Genomic DNA, 17,261 nt, shown 5'->3' with positions numbered 1-17,261 from the left:
ATAAGAATTAAAACTCTTCATGACCTTTCAGCCATGAATAACCACACAGAATTTAGTAAGGTTTATGATATTTATTCCCTATTTGTTACACTCTACTAGTAAGTTTATTAGTCTAAATACCAGAAAACACATCACTAGGGCCACAATATAGCAACTCGAATACCACTTAATCAAAGCAAAGATCACGAACATTAGAACAAAGCATGACGTCAACATGAATCAACTTTACCAGAGCATCATTAGCGCATTTATTCAACAAAGCAAAGATTCAGTCATTTGTCTATTTGCACCCAATATTAGTCGTGAACTTCCTTAACTAACCTCTAATTGGCGTCAACATGTTGTGCTTCATGCAAAACAATTTAGCAACACGAATTTAGAAAACATCTAACTATGGCCCCTATAAATGAGCAGTTGGTACCTAGAAAGGAAAGGCAAACAGACAATTACAATTTCATCATCATATAGGGGGTCATTCCAACCCTGGCGGTCGGTGATAAAGCGGCGGCCAACCCGCCAACAGGCAGGCGGTCAAAAAAATGGAATTCTGACCCTGGCGGGAACCGCCAACCCAGCCCTGCACTTTAACACTCCGACCGCCACGACGGGACAAACAAACAGCGCGGCGGTCACCGCCAACAGGCAGGCGGCAGACAATGTACCGCCCACCCTATCACAACTCACCAATCTGCCACCTTTTCTGGGGCGGGAGCCCCGCCGATAAAAACACGGCGGAAACAGACTACGAACGGGAAAACGCTCACCTCTATACACTCCACGAGGAAGGAGGACAGCATGGAACCCGAATTAAACATCCTACCAGCTATTGTCTACCTGCTCATCTACCAGGAGTACGAACGCCGGCGCAGACGACAACGGTGAGTACTGCACCTACGACACAGGGGAGGGGGAGGAGGAAAGGTTATGGGCACACACATACGCGATACACCCACCCCCCCACCCCAAATACCTACACACCAATGCAGAGCAACAAGTCAGAGTGACACCCCCCAAACCCCACGGAATAATGCAAAGACAAAATTAAAATGATCTTTAAAATTTAAGTATATTATAGCTCAATTGAAGTTATGGGAAATATGCAATATGAAATATACATATTAAAGAATGAACATAGTGAAAAATATATACATAGGCAATAAGTCCTGCACATTTTGGCAAAGTTCCATAGTCAGTGGGCCAATGTGCACAAACACATGGGCAAAGCCCACACACGAGATCAGATACCATTGGAGAGAACACTGCTGGGGCATCAGATGATAAAACTACAGGCACCTCAGGGGGAAGGGAAGGGGGGGCACCTCAGCCACATGAGTCCACGACGCCAGATCCACGAGGGGCCTCCATGCCCACTGTACCATCCTGGGGAGTGCAAAGCCACAGTCTCTCAAGTCTCTACAGTGGGTGGCTTGCCCACTGTTCCATTCTGGGGAGTGCAAAGCCACAGTCTCTCAAGTCTCCCAAGTGGGTGGGTTGCCCACTGTTCCATCCTGGGGAGTGCAAAGCCACAGTCTCTCAAGTCTCTACAGTGGGTGGCTTGCCCACTGTTCCATTCTGGGGAGTGCAAAGCCACAGTCTCTCAAGTCTCCCAAGTGGGTGGGTTGCCCACTGTTCCATCCTGGGGAGTGCAAAGCCACAGTCTCTCAAGTCTCCCAAGTGGGTGGGTTGTCCACTGTTCCATTCTGGGGAGTGCAAAGCCACAGTCCATCAGATGGATTACCGACTCCACTGGTAATGGAGGAGGCATGGTGGCCACAGTGCTTCGTGAAGCCCTGCTCGACACAGAACCGGCACTGCCAATGGGCCAGCGGTGCTTGAGACGGCGGTGCCCAGCGGAGCGGTGCTTGACAGGAAGGCCCCAGCGGAGCGGTACTTGAGACGGCGGTGCCCAGCGGAGCGGTGCTTGACAGGAAGGGCCCAGCAGAGCGGTGCTTGAGATGAAGGGCCCAGCGGAGCGGTGCTTGACAGGAAGGGCCCAGCGGAGCGCTGCTTGACAGGAAGGGCCCAGCGGAGCGGTGCTTGACAGGAAGGGCCCAGCGGAGCGGTGCTTGAGATGGCGGTGCCCAGCGGAGCGGTGCTTGACAGGAAGGGCCCAGCGGAGCGGTGCTTGAGACGGCGGTGCCCAGCGGAGCGGTGCTTGACAGGAAGGGCCCAGCGGAGCGGTGCTTGAGATGAAGGGCCCAGCGGAGCGGTGCTTGACAGGAAGGGCCCAGCGGAGCGGTGCTTGAGACGGTGGTGCCCAGCGGAGCGGTGCTTGACAGGAAGGGCCCAGCGGAGCGGTGCTTGAGATGAAGGGCCCAGCGGAGCAGTGCTTGAGACGGCGGTGCCCAGCGGAGCGGTGCTTGACAGGAAGGGCCCAGCGGAGCGGTGCTTGAGACGGCGGCCCCTGTTCAGTGGTGCTTGTCTTGGCGGGGCCCTGTTCAGCGGTGCTTGTCACGGCGGGGCCCTGTTCAGCGGTGCTTGTCACGGCGGGGCCCTGTTCAGCGGTGCTTGTCACGGCGGCCCCTGTTCAGCCGTGCTTGTCTTGGCGGGGCCCTGTTCAGCGGTGCTTGTCACGGCGGGGCCCTGTTCAGCGGTGCTTGTCACGGCGGGGCCCTGTTCAGCGGTGCTTGTCTTGGTGGGGCCCTGTTCAGCGGTGCTTGTCACGGCGGCCCCTGTTCAGCCGTGCTTGTCTTGGCGGGGCCCTGTTCAGCGGTGCTTGTCTTGGCGGGGCCCTGTTCAGCGGTGTTTGTCACGGCGGGGCCCTGTTCAGCGGTGCTTGTCACGGCGGTCCCTGTTTAGCGGTGCTTGTCCTGTGTTTCTAGGGAACCAGACCTGGCCAATACTTCCCGCTCAGTCGCCATCCGACCTTTCGGTTGCGGGGCCCTCCTGTGATGGAGTCCTGGGCCCGTGGCCCGTGGGTGTCGTCCGTCACACCCGGAATGGGGCTGGTGGGGCCCTCTTGGTCAGCTCGCCTGCTGCCTGACTTGTCCGCCCTGCTGCCCTTGCCCTCCTTCGCTGAAGCTCTGTGGCCCTTACCTCCCTTTGTTGATGTGGCAGGTGACGGGGCAAGGCTACTGTCCTTGGTGGCAGCCGTCTCAGGTCCTCTTCCCAGGGGGTGGGCTGGCTGTCCCCTTGCTGCTGGCCGATGTTCCTGCCCTAGGAGCTGGTGGACTCCAATAGCCCTGAACTATGGTCCTAGTAGATGCAGGGCTTGTGGTGGCTGAGGTGCTGTTTGTACTCTTACCAGATGGAGGGGGTGGGTCAGGTGATGCAAAGAGGTTCATTTTGGAGAGGAAAAGTTTTTTAGAAGCAATGGGAAGGGTAGGTGCAGTGGGTATGGGAGTGGAGGAAGAGGATGTGGTTGTAGGGGAGTCAAGTGTGCTGTCTTTGGGTGCAGGTGCTTGTGACGGAGGCTGTCGTGAGGTGGATGGCTGTTGGGTGGGTGGCTGCCTGCGTTTGTGTGGTTTGGAAGAGGGGGTGACAGACACACTGGGAGAGGACACAGGGGACGTGTAAATGGCAGTGGGGGTGGTGACTGCACATGTGCGGACTGTACTGGAGGGTGTGCTGGTGATGGAAGTACTGGCTGATGGTGGTGTGCATGCAGGTGTGAGTGGAGATGTCACAGGGAGGGAGGAGGGAGACGAGGAGGTGGGGGACACAGAGGTGGTAGTGACTGTTGGCATGTCTGCATCTGGATGTTGCTTGGGTGAATGCTTGTGTGATCTGTGGTGCTTATGTCTGGATGAGCTGCCCTTGGGTGTTGAGGTGTGTGCAGGCTGGTCTGATGGTGTGGTTGGGATAGGCAGAGGAACAGGAGACTGGGACTGGGTGGAGGGAGTTTGAAGAGGGAGGCTGGAGACAGGGACAATGGCTGCCGTCAGTGCTGAGGCCAGAGCGTTGAACGATCGCTGATGGGCAGCCTGACCCGAATGAATGCCCTCCAGGTATGCATTGCTCCGATGCACCTCCCTTTCTACACCCTGGATGGCATTCAAAAGGGTAGACTGCCCAACAATGAGCGTCCTGAGGAGGTCAATGACCTCCTCACTGAGGGCAGCAGGGGTAACTGGGGCAGGGCCTGAGGTGCCTGGGGCGAAGGAGATGGCCGGCTTCCTGGCCGAGCGGGCACGGGGCGAACGCTGAGGGGCTGCTGGGAGGGCGGAGCTGGTGCGCTGGGTGGCGTCTGTACCTGTTGTGGCGGTGGGCACGGATGTTGCCGCCACCGCAAGGGAGCTCCCTTCCGAGGACGTGTCTGTGTCGCTGACGTCTCCACGGGTCCCCGTTGTGGAGCCCCCCTCGCCCTCCGTCTCACTGGTGTACTCGGAGTCAGTTGCATGGCCCTCCGGGGCCATGTGAGATGCAGCTCCCTCGTGCGCCGATGCCACTTCTCCTCCGCCTGATGATGCTAATGCACACATGAACAGGAAGACAAAGAAAATGGGGGGGGGGGGAGAAATGAAGACAGGTTGAGTGCATGCATTGGCAACACCGTTGTCGGAGAGGACAGACACAGAAGCCCCCAGCACTAGGCCGCACAATGGGGGTACACTACTCAGTTATTGTGACTAGGCCTACAGGTCTATGGACGACAAATGCACACATAGGTGAGGCCGGACCATGGATAGCTGTACTTGGCACCCTACAGAGGTGGGGGGCGGGGGCACAGGGCCATGCCTAACGGAGGGGCCTAGCCTACAGAAAGCGCCCTGGCCTAGAGATAGCCACAGCCCTCCTCCCCCACCCAGACACCTCCACTGCGCGCAAAGATAGCAGAATGTGCTGATACTCACCCCCTTGTGTCTGCTGTGATGTCCTCACGCGCCCATCCAAATGGGGGTAGGCCACCGCCAGGATCCGGAACATCAGGGGGGTCAATTGGCGGCTGGCACCCCTCCTACGTTGGGAGGCCATCCCCAGCAGAGCTTTGTCGGTCTTTCTGGTCCCGCGGCGGATGTCCTCCCACCTCTTTCGGCAGTGGGTGGCCCGTTTGTTGTGGACCCCCAGGGCCCGGACGTCCTTGGCGATGGCACTCCAAATTTCGATCTTCTGATGGGCGCTGACCTATGTGACATGTACAGGGTGGGAAAGGAAATATCATCACTTTTCTGCATGGTCAATGTGAGTGGCCCCCCCTCACCAACCTTGCCATGTGGCACATGCTCTCATCTGTCGTGCGTTGCACTCCTCATTCGCTCACCTCCCCACCATCTTACATCCACCCCACTCAACACAGGCATAGCCCATACAACGTGCACCCTGTGTACTAACCTGTTGGTCTGGAGGACCGTAGAGTAGCGCATACTGGGGGAGGACCCCATCAACAAGTTTCTCCAATTCTTCTGAAGTGAAGGCAGGGGCCCTTTCCCCAGTCGCAGCAGCCATTGTATCTTCCACACCGAGGTCACAGCAGCACTTGCAGTATAGGTCCTCTCCTGTGGATGATCAGGTCTCGAGTGATTAATCAGATAGAAAATGTGCGTACCGCGACCGCCGGCGCACATCGTCATTGGCTCCTGAAACCCATAGGGTGCAATGTTAACCAATGCGGCTTTGCACCGCGGTCTTCGACCGCCTACCGCCACGGTGTGCCACGCCAGCGCATTGACCTCACATCCCATTGTCACACTTCACAGGTCAGGCAGCCGCCATTTCAAGGGCCCACATGGCATAATTTCTACTGCGTCACACAGGCCTAGGCCTTGCATTGCCACTCATACAAGCCTTTCAATGCATAGCGAATCGTGTACTGTGCAAGCTGTGGTTACGTACCTGTGGGTTGCTTGACTCTGTGCTCCATGTTGTCCTTCCTAGGCACCGTCCGCTGGGACTTGCGAGGAGACGGATGAATCCTCCCGTGTACCGACCGCTGGTGGACCTGTCAACAATGGAAGAACGACATATCATACTTACATACAGGCTTGACAGAGCCACTATACATGAACTGTGTGCCCAGCTGGAGCCAGACCTGATGTCCCCCATCCGCCAACCCACAGGGATTCCCCCTCTGGTGCAGGTTCTGTCAGTACTCCATTTTTTGGCAAGTGGGTCTTTTCAGACAACAGTGGCCATGTCATCAGGGATGTCTCAGCCTATGTTTTCTAAGGTTTTGTCCAGAGTGTTGTCTGCCCTGATGAAATACATGCGGAGCTACATTGTGTTCCCTGACGTGGGCGATTTGGCTACAGTGAAGGGTGATTTCTATGCCCTTGGACATATTCCCAACATCATTGGTGCCATTGATGGGACCCATGTGGCTTTGGTTCCCCCCAAAGAAAGTGAGCAGGTGTACAGAAACAGAAAAAGTTATCATTCGATGAATGTCCAGGTGGTCTGTTTGGCTGACCAGTACATCTCCCATGTAAATGCCAAGTTCCCTGGGTCTGTGCATGACGCGTACATCATGCGAAATAGCAGCATCCCTTAAGTGATGGAACAGCTACAGAGACACCGTGTGTGGCTAATAGGTGACTCTGGTTACCCCAACCTGTCGTGGCTACTGACCCCAGTGAGGAATCCCCGGACCTGGGCAGAGGAACGGTACAATGAGGCCCATGGGCGAACTAGGAGGATCATAGAAAGGACCTTCGGGCTCCTGAAGGCCAGGTTTAGGTGCCTGCATATGACAGGTGGATCCCTAATGTACTCACCAAAGAAGGTGTGCCATATCATTGTGGCCTGCTGTATGCTTCACAATCTTGCTTTGCGATGCCAGGTGCCTTTTCTGCAGGAGGATGGTCCAGATGGTGGTGTTGTAGCAGCTGTGGAGCCTGTGGAGAGTGAAGAGGAGGAAGACGACGGGGACGACACGGACAACAGGGATACAGTCATACAACAATATTTTCAGTAGCACACAGGTAAGAATCACCCACGCCATTTTACATTTACTTAAGGCCTCCTGCGTCTCTACTGTCTGTGTTTCCCCCCAGTTCCTTTTAACTGATTTGTGACTTTCCCTTCCCTTTTCAGAGCTGTATGACCCACTGCGTGACTTCTGCTTTGTTTGCCCATGGACTAAAGCTTATTGACATTGGTATGTTGTCATCACAATGTAACTGAACATTATTGCACCGTTATGTGTAATACATTTGTTAAGAATACAAGCAGACTCCTGATTTTTTAAGTGCAATAAGTGATTTATTTCAAGTGCTACATATAGGTACATGATTGTAAAACGGTGATGGGTGGAGGTGGAGTAATGTCCATGGCAGAGTCCAGTTCTCAGTCTCACAGGTGCATTGTCCATATGCCTGTGGAAGGATGGAGCAGGGGCAGTTAAAGGTTGGACAGGGTGACAATGTGGGACAGTGGGATGACATCAGGGGGTATCTTATGCTGGCGGGGGTCTTGGCATCCTACTCTGTCTTCTTGTGAGATCTCAGGTTTCGCTTGCGGGGTGGTTCTTCTTCTGCAGGAGGTGGGGTTCTGGTGGCCTGTTGTTGTGTGGGGGCCTCCTGTCCACTAGCGCCGGCGGAGGTGGTAGGCTGTTCCTGGTCTGGGTTAGTGACAGGGGCCCTTTAGGGTGCCACATGGTCCCGTAATGTGGTGACTATCTGGTTAAGGGCCACAACGATGGTCCCCATTGCGGAACCAATGTTCCTCAGTTCCTCTCTGAACCCCATGTACCGTTCCTCCTGCAGTGCCTGGATCTCCTGGAACCTGGCCAGTACCGTCGCCATCGTCTTCTGGGAGTGGTGGTAGGCTCCCATGATGGAGGAGAGGGCCTCTTGGAGAGTGGGTTCCCTGGGCCTGTCCCCCCCCTGTCGCACAGCTGCCCTCCCAGTTCCCCTGTGTTCCTGGGCCTCTGTCCCCTGGACGGTGTGCCCACTACCACTGCCCCCAGGTCCCTGTTGTTGTTGGGGTGGTGGGTCAACCGGGGTGCCCTGTAGTGGTGGACACACCGCTGATTGACGTGTCCTGGAGACAGAGGCATGGGCCCGCTGGGTGGGAGCTGTGCTGATGTTCCCAGAGGGGGTTAGGTCTGCTGTAGCCTGTGGCTGTCTGGGGGAACCGACTGTCCAGAGGTCCCCGATGGGCCAGGCTGGTCATCTGGGTCCAGGGAGACAGAGCTGCTGTCATCGCTGGGGGCCTCTTCTGGGGTGGGATGGACATCTCTGTACCCTCCGTGGCGGTGTGGTGGCGTTCGGGTCCTGCAGGGGTATAAGGGTATGGTTATTGCTTCTGTGTGTGGCATTTCGTGTGATGGGTGGGTGGCCGTGTACCCAAGTGCAGGCATTCCCTTGTGGGGGCTTTTGTGAGGGTGGCTTGTGGGGGTGATGTGTGTGTGCAGTGGGCATGCTTTGGTGATGGGTGTCCATGCTTTGTGGTCGCATGCAGGGCTTGGTGTTGGGATGGGTGGGTTGTGATGGTGAGCCATTTGCAAGGAGTTGGTGTGATGGGGGTGGGGGTGAGGGTGGGGGTATGTGCTGGCATGCAGGTGGGGTGTGGGTGGGAAGAAGTAGTTAAGATTTGACTTACCAGAGTCCATTCCTCCGCCTACTCCTGCGAGGCCCTCAGGATGCAGGATGTGCAAGACTTCCTCCTCCCATGCTGTAAATTCTGGGGGAGTAGGTGGGGGTCCGCCGCCAGTCTTCTGCACCGCAATGTTGTGCCTTGATACCATGGAACGCACCTTCCCCCGTAGGTCGTTCCAGCGCTTCCTTATGTCATCCCGATTGCGTGGATGCTGTCCCACCGCGTTGACCCTGTCCACTATCCTTTGCCATAGCTCCATCTTCCTAGCAATTGTGGTGTGCTGCACCTGTGCCCCGAAGAGCTGGGGCTCTACACAAACTATTTCCTCCACCATGACCCTGAGTTCTGCATCAGAGAACCTGGGGTGTCTTTGGGGTGCCATGGGGTGGTGTGGATGAGGTGAGGGATGTTGTATGTGTTGTAGAGTGTGATGTGTGTGGTGGTGTATGGTGTTTTGTGCGTGGTAATTGTGTGGGTGATGTTGTGATTTGCCTCTGTGTGATGGTCTACTCTAAGCAGTGCTGTCTCTCTCTGTCCTTCAGTCGCAATTGTGGTCGTAAGGGTTTGTGGGTGATGTGGGTGTGTGTCTTATATTGTATTGGGTGTGTGGGAGTGTTGTTTGTATGTGTATCAGGTGTGTGTATTTCAAATTGTCCAATGTGGTTGTGTTTTGTAAGGGTGTGTGTATTTTGACCGCAGCGGTGTGTACCGCCAATGGAATACCGCGGTTGAAAGACCGCCGCGTGGACTCGTCGGTCGGAATGGCATGGGCGTATTTTTGTTGGCGTGACGGTGGATGTTTGGTCATCGCCATTTTTTCGCTGACCTTTGGTGTGGCGGACTTTTGTGGATGTCGGGTTTTTGGCGGTTTTCAAGTTGCGGGTCAGAATGACCGTGGCGGTTTACCGCGGCCGCGGCGGCGTTATGGCGGTCTTCTGACCGGCGGTAAGCGCCTTTTACCGCCGAGGTCAGAATGACCCCCATAGTTACCCTCCGTAATGGGTCAGCATACAGAATCAGTCTTCGTCCTCAGGACAGCAGCTGATTCGCTATCAGCCAGGATAGAACACCAAAGTCTCACAAACAGGGCAGAAAGTTCTTCCCTCATAAGGAGGAGAAGTAAATGTCGGGCAAATAGAGGATGGTTAAAGTAAGGACAAAAGTAATGATTTAAGAGCAACGGCAAGGTAATGGCTTAAGGGACGGCAAAGAATGGCAAAAAATGGCTGATTTCTCCTTGTGACACGTTGTTAAATGGAATTTGCCAGAGAAGTCTCTAATTTCCCATTGGTCAGTATTTGGTGCATCATTATCTCTATCCAATGATCCGTTGATCACCTTACTAAAATTCTCACTCAAGACAGTTCTCATGCAGTTTATTGGCTCCTGTGGTTTACGTCTTCACCGGGTAGAATGTCAGGTAGAAAAAGTAACAATCCTTGCTTTAGTCAGTAGCTCCATTGTCTTTACCAGTTTGGGCGACCTTGTACCTGTTGCGAATTACACTTTTCTCAAACACCCGGTTCTTTCAATTCCTTTAAATCTGCACTATCTCTTGTTAGGTTAGTAAGCATACTTCTAATCTCATTACTATTGTCAGGTATGTAGGCACAGCAGTGATGCTCATTAAGCATCTTACAGACTCCGCCACTCTTCGCTAAAAGAATGTCTAAAGCAAACCTGTCTTGAAGAGTCATAGCCTTCTCCGCAGCCAGTTCAGTATCCATCAGGAGTATAGCCCCTGTGAAATTTGTCAACATGTTATCCACAATAGTAGACAACTTTCGAATCTTTACGGAGTTTAAGACAAGCCCAACTGAAGGAATTATCGCTCCAATATGTCCCCAACTACACCAGCAGCAGTTTCTCTCTTTTGTCTAGCACAAAGTAATTCAGTCACTTTCGGGAATTTCTTTAAATCCTCTAGCTGGTAAATCTTTGGGAAAACTATCCCCAAGTAACATGTCCCGTACCATCCCTTTGGAAGACAGTAATAAGCATTAAGTCCACAAATATAATAAACCCCTGGGATCTCTTGATCCATTCCATTCAGCATGAAGGTCCATTTATTCTGAAACAAAAACACATTATAACACTCACTCGTTCCCACAAACATATTGTCATAATATGATTTAGGCCGTGTTATGCAAAGCTTACCTACATGTTTCGCACCTAAAGCTAGTTTCCCTTGTTCCCTAATCCCATTGTAACTACCACTATTAAGAAAAGATCGTTGCTGCAAGCCTTTTTCTAATTTCCCCTTTAAAACCCTTCTTCTATCTTCAGTGTGATCTAGAAAGCTTTTCTCTACAGGTGTAAGCAAGCATGTCAAATTATTGCAGTGTGCATATGATGTACTGATCGCTACTCTAGGTTCAAAGACCCCTTTAATCTGTTTTATGGCATAGTATTTAGCTACACTATTCAAATCTTCTATGATAGGCACATAAGAGGATACAAGATCATAGTTAGAGTAAAAATATTGCACTTCTTCTTGGTTATAGAAACGTGTTAGTAGCAAACTACAACTAATCCCATAAGTTAGTGGCAAACTGTGATATGTAACTCCCTCTTGAACTGAAAGAGGAATTTGTGTGCACACATAACGAGCTTTCGCATCCATAGTGTCAACATACTCACTCAGCAAGCGATAGAAAACATTAGTAGACAGTTTCCCTTTTGTATTAGTTTTGTCATGCAGATACTTCGTATCTTGCTCAAACCTCTCCCAAGGTGTTAGTGTAGCAGTCTCAGAAACTGTAGCATTGTTAGCTTAATTCTCATCCACCACTCGCATCTCCGCAAACAAAGCTATAATGAATATCACGCACACAACACCCAAAGCAACACCCAAATATTTACAATGCCTACTCCCCTCACTATCATCTCCCCTGCTAGGCATGATCTGTAAAGAATCAGAAAGTAAAGTCCTACAAATGTTGACAACCAATTTAGGATGGTTAGAAACCCTATTTTTTTCTTTCAACAAGGCTAAGCAAAGTCTTCCTTCAGCAAATATTTACAGCTTTTCATTCACTCGGATCTTTGTCAATTCAGTTAGCAGCTTGTCACAATCAGTTTTCAAAAGTCAATTCAGGTTAGCAGTGACACATCCGGTAATTTATCAGTCTCTGTTCTCAAGTTTCTTTAATTCAATTTCAGCTTAACACAGTCTCTTTTCCTCGTGGGCAGACTCAGGTACCATAGTATTGACCTGGAACTTCTCAATCAAAACAAAATGCTAGGAACTCTAGTTGCCACTCTGCTGAAGTTGCATATGCCCATTCAGGACCTGCGTACCTTCTGTTTGCTATTCTCTTTCTTTTCAACTTGCGATCCCCTTTCAATTCTCATTCGCTCAGGTCTTCTTTCCTTGTTGTATCAACTTCTTCCTCAATTGTTTCATCAGTAACCACTTTTCCTTTTGCTACTTGCGACTCTGGCCACTTATCTCCTCTCAGTGTCCCTTTACTGTTTGGCCTTTCTGGTTGCTGTTCAATGCCCTCCTCTTGTACTATGGTGTTTTCTCTTGCTGGACTTGCAAGCAGCTCAGGAGGAGTCTGGACACTCTGACTTCCTTCTGCCTCAACTCCTTCGCCTTCTGGGTCTGTCAGGGGTTCGACTTCAAACCTGTATCCGTCTGCTTCTGGGAGAACCACTCTTTGGGTTGGTTCTCCTGGTGCCTCAGTTGAGATAGGCTCAACGTCACCCCTCTGGGTCTCTTTTACTCTTTGAGTGACCAAGCAGCCCTCAACAGGCTCTCCTTCAGTCTCAGTTCCCCTTTGATTACTCTCCGGCCCTAAGACTTCCTTTTCGGTAGCTGTTATTTTCGCCAACTCAATTTCCTCATCAGTTGGACACGTCACCTTCTTTGTGTGACTGGCATGGATCCAATTTGGAATTCAATTCCTGCACACTTCACAGCAGTAGTAGTTGTCAGTATCACTTGAAACGGCCCCTTCCAACGTGGCTCCAAATACGACTTCCTCACGTTTCTTGACAACAACCCAATCACCAGCTTTCAGGTTATGACCTGGATCATTTATCGGTGGCAATGTGGTTGCTTCCACCTGGTGAGAGAAAGAGCGGACCACGTCAGCCAGACCCTTGCAGTAGTCCAACACCATATCATCTGTGATATTCACAAGAGCACTTGCAGGTACTGCAGGCAATCTCATAGCTTGGCCCATGAGAATTTCGTGACAAGACAGTCCTGTTTTCTTGTTAGGTGTGTTTCTCATTGACATCAATACTAAGGACAATGCACCAGGCCAATTCAAATTTGCAGCTGCACACATTTTTGCCATTCTAGACTTCAGGGTACCATTCATTTGCTCCACTAGTCCTGATGCTTCAGGGCGGTAACTGCAAAGCAACTTCTGTTCAATGTTCAGGGCGGCACACAAGAGCTTAACCACCTCATTGTTGAAGTGACTTCCTCTATCTGATTCTAAAGAGATCGGAAACCCGAAACGTGGTATCAATTCCCTAAGCAGCAACTTTGCTACAGTGAGGCTGTCATTCCTACGTGTGGGGTAAGCTTCATTCCAGTGACTAAAGATACACACTAACACGTATCTCAGACCTCCACACACAGGCATCTCAATAAAATCCAATTGCATTCTGCTAAATGGACCTCCTGCTCTCCCAATGTGGCTCAAATTCACCACTGTCCCTTTCCCTGCATTCATCTGCTGACAGATGATGCACTGGTGACAAATCACTTCTGCAGCTTGTCTGAATTTCGGGTTAAACCAATCCGTTGAGAACAACCTGATCATGGCATCTCTCCCAGTATGTGCTTGACCATGGTAAAACCTTGTAAACTGACAAAAGACTGTTTGGCAAAACCATTTTCCCCTTGTCTGACACCCACAAATCATCAGGTCTTTGTACACACTGCATTTTAAGCCAAGAGCGTTTCTCCTCTCTGCTGGCACGTCCCTGCAACAATTTTAACTCTTCCATCGTGTCAACCACCCTCAATGCGTAACCTGTGCATGCCTCCTTTTCTGTTTCAGGTAACAATTCACACAGATCCTTGAACGATCTACAATTCAATGCGCAAAACCTTGCGACTTGATCTGCCTATCCATTTCCCATTGACACAAAGGGGGTGATTCTAACCCTGGCGGTCGGTGATAAAGCGGCGGCCAACCCGCCAACAGGCCGGCAGTCCAAAAAATGGAATTCTGACCCTGGCGGGAACCGCCAACACAGCCCGCCACATTAACACTCCGACCGCCACGGCGGTACAGACAAACAGCGCGGCGGTCACCGCCAACAGGCAGGCGGCAGACAATGTACCGCCCACAGTATCACAACTCACCAACCTGCCACCTTTTCCGGGGCGGGAGCCCCGCCGATAAAAACACGGCGGAAACAGACTACGGACGGGAAAACGCTCACCAAAACACACTCCACGAGTACGGAGGACAGCATGGAACCCGAATTAAACATCCTACCTGCACTCGTCTACCTGCTCATCTACCACGAGTACGAACTCCGGCGCAGACGACAACGGTGAGTACTGCACCTACGACACACGGGAGGGGGGAGGAGGAAAGGTTACGGGCACACACATATGCGACCCCCACCCCCCCAAACTATCTACACCCCAATGCAGAGCAACAATGCACAGTGACACCACCCAAACCCCCCTGAAAAATGCAAAGACATAATTAAATTGTGAACCAAATTTTTATATAAAAAATAGACTCTGAGACGTATCGGCAACTATGCAAAATATCCATAACAAAATAATACTATACACACTGCCATGGCGAACCGAGGCAATTAGTCCGCTACATCCAAGTCAAATGGAACAGTCCGTGGGCTACAGTGTAGCGACACAAGGGCAAAGCCCACACAGGAGACCTGAGTCCTTTGGAGAGAACACTGCAGGGGCATCTGATGAAAATACAACAGGCACCTCAGGGGGAAGGGAAGGGGGGGCACCACAGCCACATGAGTCCACGACGCAAGATCCACGAAGGGGCCACCATGCCCACTGTGCCATCCTGGGGAGTGCAAAGCCACAGTCTCTCAAGTCTCTACAGTGGGTGGCTTGCCCACTGTACCATCCTGGGGAGTGCAAAGCCACAGTCTCTCAAGTCTCTACAGTGGGTGGCTTGCCCACTGTACCATCCTGGGGAGTGCAAAGCCACAGTCTCTCAAGTCTCTACAGTGGGTGGCTTGCCCACTGTACCATCCTGGGGAGTGCAAAGCCACAGTCTCTCAAGTCTCTACAGTGGGTGGCTTGCCCACTCTGCCATCCTGGGGAGTGCAAAGCCACAGTCTCTCAAGTCTCTACAGTGGGTGGGTTGCCCACTCTGCCATCCTGGGGAGTGCAAAGCCACAGTCTCTCTGGGGAGTGCAAAGCCACAGTCTCTCAAGTGGATAACAGTCTCCACTGGTCAAGGAGGAGGCATGGTGGGCACAGTGAACCATAAACAGTGCTTGAGATGAAGGGGCCCAGCGGAGCGGTGCTTGAGAAGAAGGGGCCCAGCGGAGCGGTGCTTGAGATGAAGGGGCCCAGCGGAGCGGTGCTTGAGAAGAAGGGGCCCAGCGGAGCGGTGCTTGAGATGAAGGGGCCCAGCGGAGCGGTGCTTGAGACGGCGGGGCCCAGCGGAGCGGTGCTTGAGATGAAGGGGCCCAGCGGAGCGGTGCTTGAGACGGCGGGGCCCAGCGGAGCGGTGCTTGAGAAGAAGGGGCCCAGCGGAGCGGTGCTTGAGACGGCGGGGCCCAGCGGAGCGGTGCTTGAGATGAAGGGGCCCAGCGGAGCGGTGCTTGAGATGAAGGGGCCCAGCGGAGCGGTGCTTGAGACGGCGGGGCCCAGCGGAGTGGTGCTTGAGATGAAGGGGCCCAGCGGAGCGGTGCTTGAGACGGCGGGGCCCAGCGGATCGGTGCTTGAGAAGAAGGGGCCCAGCGGAGCGGTGCTTGAGACGGCGGGGCCCAGCGGAGAGGTGCTTGAGATGAAGGGGCCCAGCGGAGCGGTGCTTGAGATGAAGGGGCCAAGCGGAGCGGTGCTTGAGACGGCGGGGCCCAGCGGAGCGGTGCTTGAGATGAAGGGGCCCAGCGGAGCGGTGCTTGAGACGGCGGGGCCCAACGGAGTGGTGCTTGAGAAGAAGGGGCCCAGCGGAGCGGTGCTTGAGACGGCGGGGCCCAGCGGAGCGGGGCTTGAGAAGAAGGGGCCCAGCGGAGCGGTGCTTGAGATGAAGGGGCCCAGCGGAGCGGTGCTTGAGACGGCGGGGCCCAGCGGAGCGGTGCTTGAGACGGCGGGGCCCAGCGGAGCGGTGCTTGAGATGAAGGGGCCCAGCGGAGCGGTGCTTGAGACGGCGGGGCCCAGCGGAGCGGTGCTTGAGATGAAGGGGCCCAGCGGAGCGGTGCTTGAGATGAAGGGGCCCAGCGGACCGGTGCTTGAGACGGCGGGGCCCAGCGGAGCGGTGCTTGAGACGGCGGGGCCCAGCGGAGCGGTGCTTGAGAAGAAGGGGCCCAGCGGAGCGGTGCTTGAGACGGCGGGGCCCAGCGGAGCGGTGCTTGAAAAGAAGGGGCCCAGCGGAGCGGTGCTTGAGATGAAGGGGCCCAGCGGAGCAGTGCTTGAGACGGCGGGGCCCAGCGGAGCGGTGCTTGAGATGAAGGGGCCCAGCGGAGCGGTGCTTGAGACGGCGGGGCCCAGCGGAGCGGTGCTTGAGAAGAAGGGGCCCAGCGGAGCGGTGCTTGAGACGGCGGGGCCCAGCGGAGCGGTGCTTGAGAAGAAGGGGCCCAGCGGAGCGGTGCTTGAGATGAAGGGGCCCAGCGGAGCGGTGCTTGAGACGGCGGGGCCCAGCGGAGCGGTGCTTGAGACTGCGGGGCCCAGCGGAGCGGTGCTTGAGATGAAGGGGCCCAGCGGAGCGGTGCTTGAGACGGCGGGGCCCAGCGGAGCGGTGCTTGAGATGAAGGGGCCCAGCGGAGCGGTGCTTGAGATGAAGGGGCCCAGCGGAGCGGTGCTTGAGACGGCGGGGCCCAGCGGAGCTGTGCTTGAGATGAAGAGGCCCAGTGGAGCGGTGCTCTTCTGCACGGCGGGCCCTGTTCAGCGGTGCTCTTCTGCACGGCGGGCCCCTGTTCAGCGGTGCTCTTCTGCACGGCGGGCCCCTGTTCAGCGGTGCCTATCTTCACGGCGGGCCCTGTTCAGCGGGGCTCTTCTGCACGGCGGGCCCCTGTTCAGCGGTGCTCTTCTGCACGGCGGGCCCCTGTTCAGCGGTGCCTATCTTCACGGCGGGCCCTGTTCAGAGGTGCTCTTCTGCACGGCGGGCCCCTGTTCAGCGGTGCTCTTCTGCACGGCGGGCCCCTGTTCAGCGGTGCCTAACTTCACGGCGGGCCCTGTTCAGCGGTGCTCTTCTGCTCGGCGGGCCCCTGTTCAGCGGTGCTCTTCGCCACGGCGGGCCCTGTTCAGCGGTGCTCTTCTCCACGGCGGGCCCCTGTTCAGCGGTGCTCTTCTGCACGGCGGGCCCCTGTTCAGCGGTGCCTATTTTCACGGCGGGCCCCTGTTCAGCGGTGCCTATTTTCACGGCGGGCCCTGTTCAGCGGTGCTCTTCTCCACGGCGGGCCCTGTTCAGCGGTGCATATCCAGTAGGTTCAAGAGAGCCAAACCTGGCCTGGACTCCGTGCTCAGACGCCCTCCGGCCGTGATGTTTCTGGGCCCTTCGGTGACGGGGTCCTGGGCCCTTTGGTGTCCTCCTTTCCAGCTGGGATGTGGCATGTGGGGCCCACCTGCTCCGCGCTCCTGCTGGCTGACGTCTCCGCCC

The sequence above is a fragment of the Pleurodeles waltl genome, chromosome 9 (assembly GCF_031143425.1).
Source record: "Pleurodeles waltl isolate 20211129_DDA chromosome 9, aPleWal1.hap1.20221129, whole genome shotgun sequence".
In the NCBI taxonomy this organism is placed as follows: Eukaryota; Metazoa; Chordata; class Amphibia; order Caudata; family Salamandridae; genus Pleurodeles; species Pleurodeles waltl.
This window is presented reverse-complemented; position numbering follows the sequence as displayed.